Below are 12048 nucleotides of genomic sequence, written 5' to 3'. Positions count from 1 at the left end.
TCTCGCAGAACAACCTGCGGGTGCACTACAAAGGTGAGGGTCCCCCCGGGCCGGGCGGCAGCGGCCCGAGCCCCGCGCCGGGCAGTGGGCACAGGAGTAACAATAACAGGAAATAACACACGCTCCTTTCCCTCTTTCTTCTCCTCTGCTTCCCGAGCCCCGAAATCGCCCGCAGCGTGGAGACAAGGGGCTTGTGTTTTTTTTCCTTATTTCGGCTTTATTTTTCTCTCCTTTCCCCTCCCCCCGTGCCTGTCGCCGTGCCCGGTGGAGGGGGGGCAAGGGGCCGCCCCCGCCTCCTTATGCTCCTGGAGTGGGCATTATGTAAACTCCGAGACTTCCTCCGTGGATTCAGGTATCGCTAGCACGTTGAGGTCTGAGGCAGGAGAATAAAGGACACTCGTCGTGACGTGTCCTGTTTATGGTAATGAGAGAGAAAAGAAGTGGCTGCTTTTCTTTCTTCTTTTTTTTTTCATTCCTCTCGAGAAGAGCAAGGGTTAAACGGAGTTAAGAGCAGCAAGCGTTAAGCTATTAGACACGGAAATGACGGGAGGGGAAAGCACAGAGAAAAACACGGTTTATTTTTAAACTGCGAAAAAATGGCTTTAAAGTCACTGGTAACAGCCTTGCCTAACTATTGTGCAGAGTGATTTGAGGGAAAGAATGACAAGGGCTCGAGTTAATGAAGGTGACTTTATAACTTTCTGCCTAGATGTTTCATAGTTGAAGTTACAGGTTTTCAAAGGAAAGGTAAAAAAACACGAGTATGGTTTTAATAAAAACAAAAGAAATCAACAAGAGGCAGTAGGAGAGAAACTTGTGTTGATTGTTATGAAATGTCATAAAACCTGGAAGCACAAGCATACACTCTGACCTGAAAAAACACGGGCACATCTGGCGTTCCAGGCCCAGAGTCCTAAAGTAGAAGTGTTGTGGATTCAAAACCACTTCTGAGTTGGCTGCAAAGAACTGGATCTTTTGTCAGTCTGTAGTCAAATGAACGTAGTGGGAGGAGAAAAAACAACCCTGCAATTACCCTTTCTCAGAGTTTGCAGTGGAGAAATTCAAGGGAAATCTCAATAAACATGTTACTGTTTAATCGGAGGAGGAAAACGGCAACACAAACACATGGCAGGATTTGGCTGCCATGAAAGGATTAAATGTACTCTGGGAGACTTTTTCTTTTTTTTAATAGAGAGGCTTTATTATTATATACAAAACACTCAGTTAAAAATGCTAAGTTTAACACACCATACAAAGATAATAAAGGAGTCTGATGACCATAGAGCAGGTTTCTGGGAGGCTCCTAGTGATTTAAGGATGTGTAATTTAATACTCAACTCCGAATTTCCTGGCCTTTGTTCAGTGTTTTATGACCTTGTATTTTTAGAAGCGTTTTGTATTTTCTGGTGGCAACGGGTTGCTTGGTTTGGGGTTGGTTTTTTTTTTTTCTTAGAAGATGATCATAGCTTTATGGACATCAAGCCCTTCTGCTCCTTTGTTTTGTTTTGGCCAACTCCTTTTGCTCATGAGCTAGAATTTAGAGGTGAAACCTCTCTAATCTGTCAGTGTAATTGCAGAAGTATGTTTTTAAGCTTTCCTTGTGTTATTTCTGTATTTCCTCGCTTAGCTCCTTTGCCTTACTGTTAAAAAAGAGAAAGAAATTCCTCAAAGAAATTACCAGAGGCTCAGCATGTTTCTGAAGTATAGGTAACATAGGAAGTACTGCGAGTTCTCTACCAGAAGTCATAAAGCACAGTTAGTAGGTTATAATAATAAAATACCTTTAGCTCTTAAATAATGGTAAGTGATAAAGGTTGAAGACTTCTAGGTTAGCCCAGAAGACTGTGAAAAGGAGAGGTGCCAATATAACATGCCTGTGCTTTCCTTTTTCCTAAGTGCAGATGGGAGTGAATGGCTTCTTAAGTGGCCCATCTTTTCTTCCTGGTAATTTAATGAAGGTGGCTGTTAGGGCAGCTCCCTGTTTATGTTACTAGCCTGGCACCTGGAGTTGCTAACTGGGATAAGCAGTGAATGGTATCAGGGCATTCCTACCTGAGAACTGTGGGGGGAGAAAACCAAACACTAAAACGTCTGCCTTTCCTCCTTTCTGGATCCTTCAGCCCTAAGAACACAACAAAAGAGAAGAACATGAATAGGTTCAGTGAGGAGAACAAGGGAAGATAGTAAGAATGTGCTTAGCATCATGAAATAGTTTCTTACAAATCAGTTGCAAATAGAGGTCTGAAAAGCAAGTGTTCAAAGTACCTTCTTAAGGAATATTGGCACTTGCAGTGCTTCTGAAGTTACCTAAGTAGCAGTTGAAGAAGGGTGGATGTTTTTGTTGAAAGGAAATTTGAATCACACGTTGGACATGGATAAAGATTTGTTGTATTCTTGACCAAAATACCGAAAGAAGATTTGTCCAAAGAAGCCTATGTAATCTAAAGCAATTCTTAACTGTTTTCTATTCCTGTAGTATAGGTACCTTGTACACATAAACTTTCTCTGCTTGCCTCTGTAGATTTCTGACTGTAGAACTGTTTTTTTAATTCTGGAGGAATTTCTTCCTGCCCTGTGACTGATAGGAGGTAGAAAGTGGTAACATCAGTGCTTTCCTTTCACTCTGGATGTGTTGGGAATACTTGCCTCTGGAAAAGGCAAGGCAGTGAGGAGGAGGGACAGTCATAGCAAATGCTTTTGAAGTAATTTTTTTTATAACTAGCTGCGTAATTTTAATGTGCTGATGTATTGTGAGTAGTGACGTTTTTGTTTCATTGGTTTGTGAGAGGAGTGATGGTCCTCTCCATGTAATTTTTGAGGATTCCTTTCGTTTTCTTGCTTACCAGTGGACGACTTGTATAGAAACGTGAACTGCAGTACGTGACTCTCTCAACCCACTGCAGCTGTGATGCTTTGTCTACTGCATTTCTGGACCTGAAGATTTTTGCAAGCATCCTACAGAGTGCTTAAAAATTAAAACTGTCACAAAGCAAGGCATTGATCAAGTAGTGGAGGTTTAAAAAAAGGAATATAATCTAGCTCTTTAAATTCTGTCATGGGTCAACAGAACCTGAGAGTCAGTGCTCTTTTGTGTCATCTCTCAGAATCAGGGTGTTATTTAAAAAATGAAAGGAAAACATACATGGGGAGGTGTTTGAAGGGAGGATACACTGACTGCCGTGGTGTTTACCAGAACAGGCTAGTTTTCTTTCCACAGTGACCTATTCTGTTACACTTTTACAAATTCTGATTCTTGATTAGGCAGCTTTGTCAAAATCTGGGTATGAAATGCACTGTATTAAAGACTATACCTAAGGGTATTTTTGTTTTTCAGATGGACAGACATACATTTTTGTGTTGTGGCCAGTTAGCTGTTCAAGCTGCTAGAAAGCTAACACTATCCTAGTGACTGTTTGTGATATATCTATGTAAGGGGACAATGAAGAACCGTATCAGAAAAATAATTTGTCATTTCACTTAATTTTTACAGCTCTGGGCTGTAGGTAAGTGGTAAAGAAAGCATAAGTAGGCTGCATGTAAAGCAGTTACCACACAAAATATGTAGCTATTAAGACATCTTTAAAAATAGTCCTACATATTTCTAAAATATTCAGAATTAACACATGGATCTTGTTGAAAAACAGGGATTTCATAAATGCCATATCTGATATGAATGTACCACTAGACAGACAAGTTAGGTTTCCAGCAGATAGTGATCTATGCTGTGTAGTATAAGGAGATAAAAACACAGACTCAGTGCGGGTTGTAACCATGGAAGAAACTATATACAGAATTAGGTAAACAGACTAAATTATTGGTGCTAAAATCATGGGAAGTCCTATAGTAACTTCAGTCTTGTGACAGTTGTCCAAAAAAAGCTGAGGAAAGTTATGCAATTTTGAGTAAGCTGCCATTGCATGAACTTTTTCTAATGTAGCACAGGCCAGGAAATCTTAGCCAGTCATTTATTTACAGTGCAGTTGCCTTTGAACTGTCTTTAGTGCCAAACTGAAAAACAAAAAAAAATTATTTTTCAGTGCAAACTATGCGTTCCATTTTCTGTAACAAACTGAAGAGGATTCTGTAGTAATAGTTCTGTCTTGTCACTCAGTGGTACAAAGATGGTACCAATTTTTCTGGCAGAAAACACTCGAGATGCATTCAGTACGGTTTGCCTGTTTTGGACACCTTTGTAGCTCTGAGATGTCTTACTTTTCTAAATGGGAAACGAAGTAAAATTAGTAAATTGTCTTTTTTTTTTCTTCTTAGAATCATAGAATCATGTAAGTCGGGAAAGACCTCTAGGTCACTGCGTCTAACCACAAACCCAGCACTGCTGAGTCCACCACTAAACCGTGTCCCCAAGTGCCACATCTACAGGTTTTGTAAATACCTCTAGGGGTGGTGACTCAACCACTTCCCTGGGCAGCCTGTTCCATTCTTGTCTCAGTGAAACTTTCCTAATGAATTCAACAGAAGATTAGGCCTTGATTATTTTATTTTTGGCAGTGTGAGCAAGTCATTGAACCACCTGTTGGAAATAACTGCAGTTCAGCTTATGTAAACTTCATTTACAGATTCAAACTGGATAAACACGTTTACTTTTGTCTGAGTAGATGCTCACATAGACTTCTTCTGGACTGCTTGGTGCATATGTGTTAGATTTAGGTTCAAAGATTATCTTTTTGAAACAGAAATGGCTTCTTTAAGCATGTTTTTATCTGGATTAGCTTTTTCAAGTAGATGGAATTTAAATTTAGATTAACTTCAACTTAATTTTGCTAAAGGATTGATAGTACTACTTTTAGTAAAAATGAAATAAAGCATGGTCAGCTTATGGTTGTTAAATACGTTTAATGAAAGCCTAATCAAAAATAATTCTGATAATTGAACTTGCCTATGATCTGGTTTAAAGTTCAAGCTTTGTAGACCTGTTTTCCCTTCTCTGCCCCAATGCATCTGTTTGTAGAGTTCTAATACTGGAAATTATTTATTTTCGGTGTTAGGTAAGACATACTTTAAAAGAATTCTTTTAAGTACTTTAACTATAGTTCATGAGAGAGAGGCCTGTTTTGAGAAAACATAGGGCAGTATTCCTAAGGTGTTTGGAACCTCCAATTCAGAAGCTCAGAGCTGGGTGTCAAAGTTCTTTTTTATTCACAAACAAGGAAGTGAGGATTCAGGTTACCAAAGAATGTGACAGCAGTATATAACATCAAGCTAACAGGCTGCTCAGCTCAGTGTCCCATTGGTGACAGCGGTGGTAAGTGACTGCCTGTGAAAATGTCTAAAAACATGTGAGGCATATGTGCCATATGTGTGTTTCCCCTCTCAGTTTCCAGCCATTTTAAGCTGAAGGACATCCTGAGCTCAAGGCAGTTTGTCAGTTAACTTCTGTTCTAGAAGTTTGCGCAGTGTCCTCTTAAACACTAACATCTGTAGTATACTTTGGTAAGAAATTTTGTGGGTTTACTACCTGTTCTGTAAAGAGCCTCTTTCTTCTTCTAAAACTGGCTGATAACTGGTATCTCTTGACTCCTCGTGTAACCCAGCATAGCTTGGTAGTACTCAACTATCTTGTTGAGGTGATGTAGAGGTATTTGGAATGGCTGAAAGTAGTTGAGTGCTTGATGATGTTGAATTTGCTGTTAGACATAATAATTGTGTGTAAATACAAATAAAAGCAGCATAATGGGATTCACATGAGATTATATTAGAAGGACAAAAGTTCTAAATTTAGGGTGTCTTCTGTTTTAATGGGATGAAAGTAGTTTTGGGCACTGACTTCCCCAAGCATGTTGCTTCACCACCATGAAGTGTTTGGCAATACTGGTAAGGTATCCTGTTACTTCTGCCCCTGTGTTGACCTCTTATTTGCAGTGTGACAGCTGTGTGTGGCTGTGTTGTGAACTGGATCAGGGAACTGATCTGCTGCTTAAAAAAATCTGGTAGGTTTCTTAAAGACTGATCAGTTAATCAATCTGGTTCCTGGTATGTCCTTTCAAATAGCTGCCTGGATTGGGGAGGGTGTGAGAGGAGAGTTTCAGGAAGAAGTGCTAAGAATACCTTAAATAGGTATTGTTTCCAAACACTTAGATTGTGATTTCATAAAGCAAAGTCTGCTGGGTAATAGATGTACATTTTCAATAATATTTGGCTAGTTCATACTACTTTAGTCTTTTCTATGTGGAAGACTTTCCCAAATAAGGAGAATGACTCAGGCTGAAACTACACAGATTGTCGAGTGTATAGAGTAACCAAGGGAACTTCTTTGCAGCCTATTTTAAAGTAAAAACCTAAGGACATTTAAAAAGAAAGCATTTTTTTCTTCCCCTCCCCCTCTAACTAATGCAGCATTTAATCAGACCTATCTGAATTTAAGAGGTATCTTAGGAGTTTAATGTTCTGCTCTTGTTGCTGAAGGATTTCTGCATACTTAGGAATAATAATCTAATTTATAATGGCTAAACAGTGAGCTGCTAGCACTTGAAAACCGAAAAAACCCATGGAAGCTCTAAGATTATGTACTTAGTTATTACCTTGGTTGTCTCACAGCCTGAGGAAATAACTTGTAAGTAGTGAACAAAAAACCATGCATGCTGTCTTGTGTATGAAGGAGTAAATTACTGTTTTTCCTCATGTGAGACTTCAGAAATCAACATGCAGAAGGTAGGTAATAAGCTCAACATTATAAAACACTTGTGAGGTGATCAAAGGATCTGTATACAAAATGTTTAGTAATAGTAATGGCACATTGAAGTGGACACTGGATTTGCATCCAGAAAAGTAAAACAGTTGTCCGGTTGCCTGAAGGTGGTAGCACACCAGGATGAGCTAGTTACATCAGAAAAACTTCGTAGGTTAAACCTAATTTCAGTGAGTAGAGAATTCATGGTCTGCCAGTAAAGTTTTGGATGCAGGTGCAAGCCATGGTGTGAGTTCTCCTTGGCTGAGCATATGCCATTTGGTAGGAGCTGGTAGGTGCTGGCTCTTCAGGCTGATAAGCATTGACCGTTACATGAACATTTACACCACAGAGTGTTGTGCTTAGATGTTCCACACAGGTTAGTACCCAAATCTCTCGGCTTAGAGGTTCAGTACTGTAGGCTAGCTGGGCTTGATCTTTTAGGCTGCCTATGCTGTTATTCTCCTGCAGTTTTTTCTTTGCTGTGTGATTGGGCTTGCTGCACACGACACACGATTGATCTGAGCCTGAGCAGTAATTCCAGCGTTAATGCCCCTGGAAGGAGCGTGTTTGGTTGTGGGTTTTTTGCATATGCAGATCAGGTGCAGTAGGCCTCCCTGTCTGGCCTGGAAATGACAGCTGGAGTGCTGCAACACAAGTGATTTATACAGCACACTCAAAACCAGTCAGCTCTTTTCATCATGCCTCAGATCCACATGGAGAGTGGGCATGGGATCTGTGTGAATTATTCTTATGGCATTGGCAGTCTGTTCCTGGTTGCCATCTTACCGAATTACCTTACCTCTTGTCAGGATCCAATATGCTTTCTGCCTTGCTTTTTAAAATTTTTCAAACTATATCCCATGGCCCCATGTGTGACCTTCACATGATAATTGGGGGATTTTGGTGTACCTGGGAGACAGTGAGCTTGCTTGAATGGGTTGCTGCTAAGAAGACATACAATCAAAAGTCTGCTTCCAAGTGGCCAAGTTTGGAATAAAGGGTTGTGAAGAGGGTGACACATTCAGAAGAGTTAGTCTCAGTGAAGTGCAAGTGGCTCTCTGATTTAGGCTGAAAATATTGAGAGTAGACAAGAACTGACATTGGGCATTCTTCTATAAGGCGTAGTGAGGCTGATAAGACAAAGGAGGAGGAGCTGCATGAGCTGAGGTGCAGGCTGTAATGCTTATTGCTGTCATGGAACAACATTCAGAACATGGAAGTTAATTATGAGTAGTATGTCCTGTATAATCACCGATGTTTATTCTGGAGGACATTAGAATTAAAGTATCTTAAATAACTTGTAGATTCAGGAGCACTAAGCATTAGATTAAATTCTCTTATATCATGTTTCAGTCTATAAAAATCAGTAAGCCTAGTGCATTTGAGAAATCATACAGTTCTTCCAAACCCAGGTGGGTCAAGTGTGTTGCTTACCGTGGTGAAACTTTCTTCTGGTTTCCCTTCAAATAATTGTAGGACCTTTTAGAATACTATATCCAGGACTTCTTATAACATGCTTAATTGCAATACAGGTGCTTATAATGAAAACTTAATGCTTTAAGAAAATACCCTAGCATAAAAGTCAGTCTGATTAGAATATTGTAAATTGTTTTCTCATTACACAAGCCTTTTGTTTTGAGTAGTTGACATGCATACCTTTGAGTCACCTTTTGCAATTATCTAAAACACATTTTTGTTGTGTTTTGAATGTCATTGTTTTCCAGGTCATGGGAAAACTCCAAAAGATGCTGCTTCAGTTCGAGCTACACATCCTATACCTGCAGCCTGTGGCATATACTATTTTGAAGTTAAAATTGTCAGTAAGGGAAGAGATGGGTAAGCATTGAGTGCATTATTAATTAATTATTGTTTGAAATATTCTCACATCATCTTTCAGTAAACAGATGTCTTTGGTATCAAAACTTATTTTTATATTTTACTGCTTCATATAGCTTGATTCCTTATTCCTGAGAAGCTGCACTCTTATATTTGGTTGTTTTAAGATAATTCATTGTGTTACTTATTTTCCACAAATCAGTGTACACTATAAATACCATAACATCATCTCATTTTTTCTTGACAGAGAGGTTAGGGTTTGAATGACCATAGCTTGACCCTGCTCTTACCTTTAAAGTGTTGTTTTTTGGCTGTTTGACCTTTTAGAGACCTTTATGTAATTTTTAGGTAGTTTTTAGGGTGTGGAGCTTACCAACTTACCTCCTCAGTGTGGTCTTTTCACGGATGTCATATCAGTTTTGAAACTGAAAGTTATTTTTGAGGCTACTTGTTGATGAACAGTAATAAGAATAAAGGGAAGTGTTCTGAATAGGTGCCTGGGAATTTGTCACCCTTTGGAAGGAATAAGAGTTGATGAGTAAGAAGCTGCTGCTTCCCAGAATCATCTGAATTATGAATCTCTTGAAGCACAAGTGGTACCATGCTTTTATGTCTACTGAGGCAGATAGAATCTCACCTGGGAAAGTCTAGGAGTGCTAATGCAATCTTTGCTAGACCACTTTAATTCCTTTTCATCTTTGACCGCCTTTGGGGGAGGATGTGATTTAATCCTGACATTGACTGTGTTGCCTCTGTAGGACTGACTAAACGATACTTCTTTCCAATGTGCTGTAGTACATTATCTGGTTCTGCTTCAGTGTTCTAGTCAGGACTGAATGTCCCTGCTCTAGGTGCTGTACAACCATGTTGCAGATACTTATGTCCTGTTGTAAAATTAAATCTGAGAGAAAAGACTGATGTTGTAGCTCTTTGGATGAAATGCAGTACCTTTGTATTTTCTTTCTGTTGTGCTGCAGTTTGTTTCTTTCATTTTCCCAGTGTCTGTAAGCCTTCTGTAAGTCAGAAACAGTAGTCAAACTTTTTTGTTTTACTTCTAATATTATATAGTGATATTTGGAAAGACCAGCCTTTCAGTATTGCTGTTGCTTTGTAGGGGCGTTTGAGTTTGTTGTTGCTTCTCTTCCCAAAAGTTCTCTGGGAGATTTCTTTGCTTTGAAAAACTTAGGTCCATAGCTATACTTTTGTCACACTATGAAGACCTCATTTTTAAATGGAGACAATAGTAGATGGTGTTTCAAGTAATGTTTTGCTATCAATTTTACGCACAACTTTTGTGGGTGTGGGGTTTTTTGTTTGGTTTGTTATTGGGTTTAGTGTTGGGGTTTTTTGGGGGGTTTTTTTAGGAACATTTTTTTTAAAATTGCCCTGCTGCTATCAGTTAGTGAGAGGTTCTTCCTGTAATGCTCATCTCTTCTTGAAACAGGTTTCTGCCTCCTTAGTTTGGAAGTGATGGATTTGAGTGTCCATGTGTGTGGATGTTGCTTTACATAGCTTCACTAACACTTTACCTTAGATATTTTTGTTGAATTTTAGTGATGTCTAGTTCAGTAGGCCACTCAAGGCAATCCTACGGAAGCAGAAAAACACCCTTTGAGTAAAGTTTTTCAAGGTTTTGTTGTTTAAATGGTTGTTTTCAAGATGCACATAGCTAAGACTTGTGAAGTCACCAGGTGAAATTGCTTAAAAATGGAGGGGTGCTCAGTTCAGTTAATGATAATGCATACTGCCTTGTCCTTGTTTCAGCCTTGTGACCTTTTTTTGTGTCCCTTTATGAAACACTAGTGGCATAATGAGCTGAGATGTTAATTTTTTTTCATTGTCTAAGTTAGTATGAATGCTGGAAAATACTGTGTACAGAGCCAAAGCCAAATCTAGCTTGGCTGATAAAGAGCAGGAGTCAACATGTGGAATCTCACTGGGTGTAATGTACTTATCTCTAGACCCTGTTTCAGGTCCAAGAAGTCTTTTCATGAGATGCAGAATGAATCTCTTATGGTTCAGTGTTACACTGCATTCAAACTAATAAATGTTTTCTGTGATAAGTAAACTGGGGAATTTAGAGCAGAGAAATTGAAGTTGGCCTGTAACAATCAGTTTGTGCCTGATAGGGTTTATTAGTTCTTTTTCAGTGCCTGTTGCATTTTACCTGGTTTGCTCCAGGTACATTTTTAACAATTTTGTTTTGTCTTTACTTGGTGTCTGGTAATGGGAAGAGAGTTCAGGAAGACCATATCTGTAGACAACCAGCGTGTAACTAATAGGGTCAATTAGCTAAAATGCCTTGCTGTTGCAAAATAATCTGTTCTCAAGGTCTGAGCCTAACTGTGGAAGCGCTGCAGCTGTATTTTATAGTACTGTTTAAAATAAATCCTGGACTACCCGAGGCAACTCAGATATCTATCTGCAAGCTGAAGTACAGCTTCCAACTTTCATAAATGTCAGTGGATAATTTAGTGGTGTTTATTTGGAGGTCCCTTTGGTAGTAGCCTTTACGACTTATATTTATTTTTTTTAATAAACTCAGCTTAAAGTATTTAGTCTGTGTACTGTATTACATGCGTAAGTCTAACAGCATTCTCGTTTGTGTGCTCTGCTTAGCATGACTTGCCTGAAATCATCAAAAACCTTCACTAAAAACTTACTGTAGGAGATTTATTTATTGTGTTACTGTAGCACTCACTGGTGCTGCTCCTGGAATCTGATCTTGTGTATCTCAGAATTGTGGAGCAATCATGAAGATTATTCACCTCCCCTGAAGAAGCACAGCTCTTTTTAATTTAGAGCATGGATATGGCATGGCTTCCAGTATGGACACCTGTGGCTGTTTGTGTGTGAGAACAGCGTCGGTTTTGTCACAATAATGACCTGGATCATTAAATTCTCCAGGTATTTGGGGGGTAACTGTCTTGAGCAGGAATTTGAAGGTGCATAATATGTTAATTTTGCAGACGTTCATGACCAATTTATTTATGAACGCACTGAAGAAAGCATGAAAATAGGTTTACTAGGAAGTAAGAACTGAGCATGGAGGTTGGTGTAGCAGAGCAGATGAAGAGTGAAGTTGCATTTTGATACCTCAGTGTGGGTGATAGGGTCATGCAGCAACTGATGGTAACGGATGAGAAAAAGGAAAGTGAGAATTAAGTTCAATAGAAGTAATAAGGTTGAAATATCATTGAAACAAAAGCTGTCTTGGTATTTGTAGAGTGTTTGGCCTTAGAAGTCCTAAGGTATTTTATGTGCTGCTTACAGTACAGATATATGAAATAATTATCTTAAATACTTTTGCATTCTTGTTAAAAGTGCTAACCTATTGTCATGTTGCTTTGTAAATATTTTCTGCTGTTCCTTATTTCTTCAGGTTTTTTTCTTAATTTCATGTTGTCATTTGTAGCCTAAGAGCCTCTATTTGTTTATATTCTCCTTTTATACTCTTTTGCTTTGTTTTGTTTGGCTTCATGTGGAACACTGTGAATGGTGATGTGATTGCAGTGACAGGACGA

At 39.0% G+C, this 12048-nt stretch overlaps 1 protein-coding gene across 1 annotated transcript in view; it reads left to right on the top strand.

Annotated features, from left to right (window-relative positions):
* The first annotated feature begins 6 nt into the window (after positions 1 to 6).
* Positions 7 to 12048, top strand: part of RANBP9 (RAN binding protein 9) — a 40311-nt gene continuing 28269 nt past the window's right edge. The window contains exons 1-2 of the mRNA XM_009083810.1: positions 7 to 33; positions 8413 to 8524. The gene's annotated coding sequence lies outside the window, so the exon portion shown is untranslated. The remainder of the gene's footprint in view (positions 34 to 8412; positions 8525 to 12048) is intronic.

This window comes from Acanthisitta chloris, unplaced genomic scaffold (assembly GCF_000695815.1).
Source record: "Acanthisitta chloris isolate BGI_N310 unplaced genomic scaffold, ASM69581v1 scaffold2391, whole genome shotgun sequence".
Taxonomy (NCBI): Eukaryota; Metazoa; Chordata; class Aves; order Passeriformes; family Acanthisittidae; genus Acanthisitta; species Acanthisitta chloris.
This window is presented reverse-complemented; position numbering and strand designations above follow the sequence as displayed.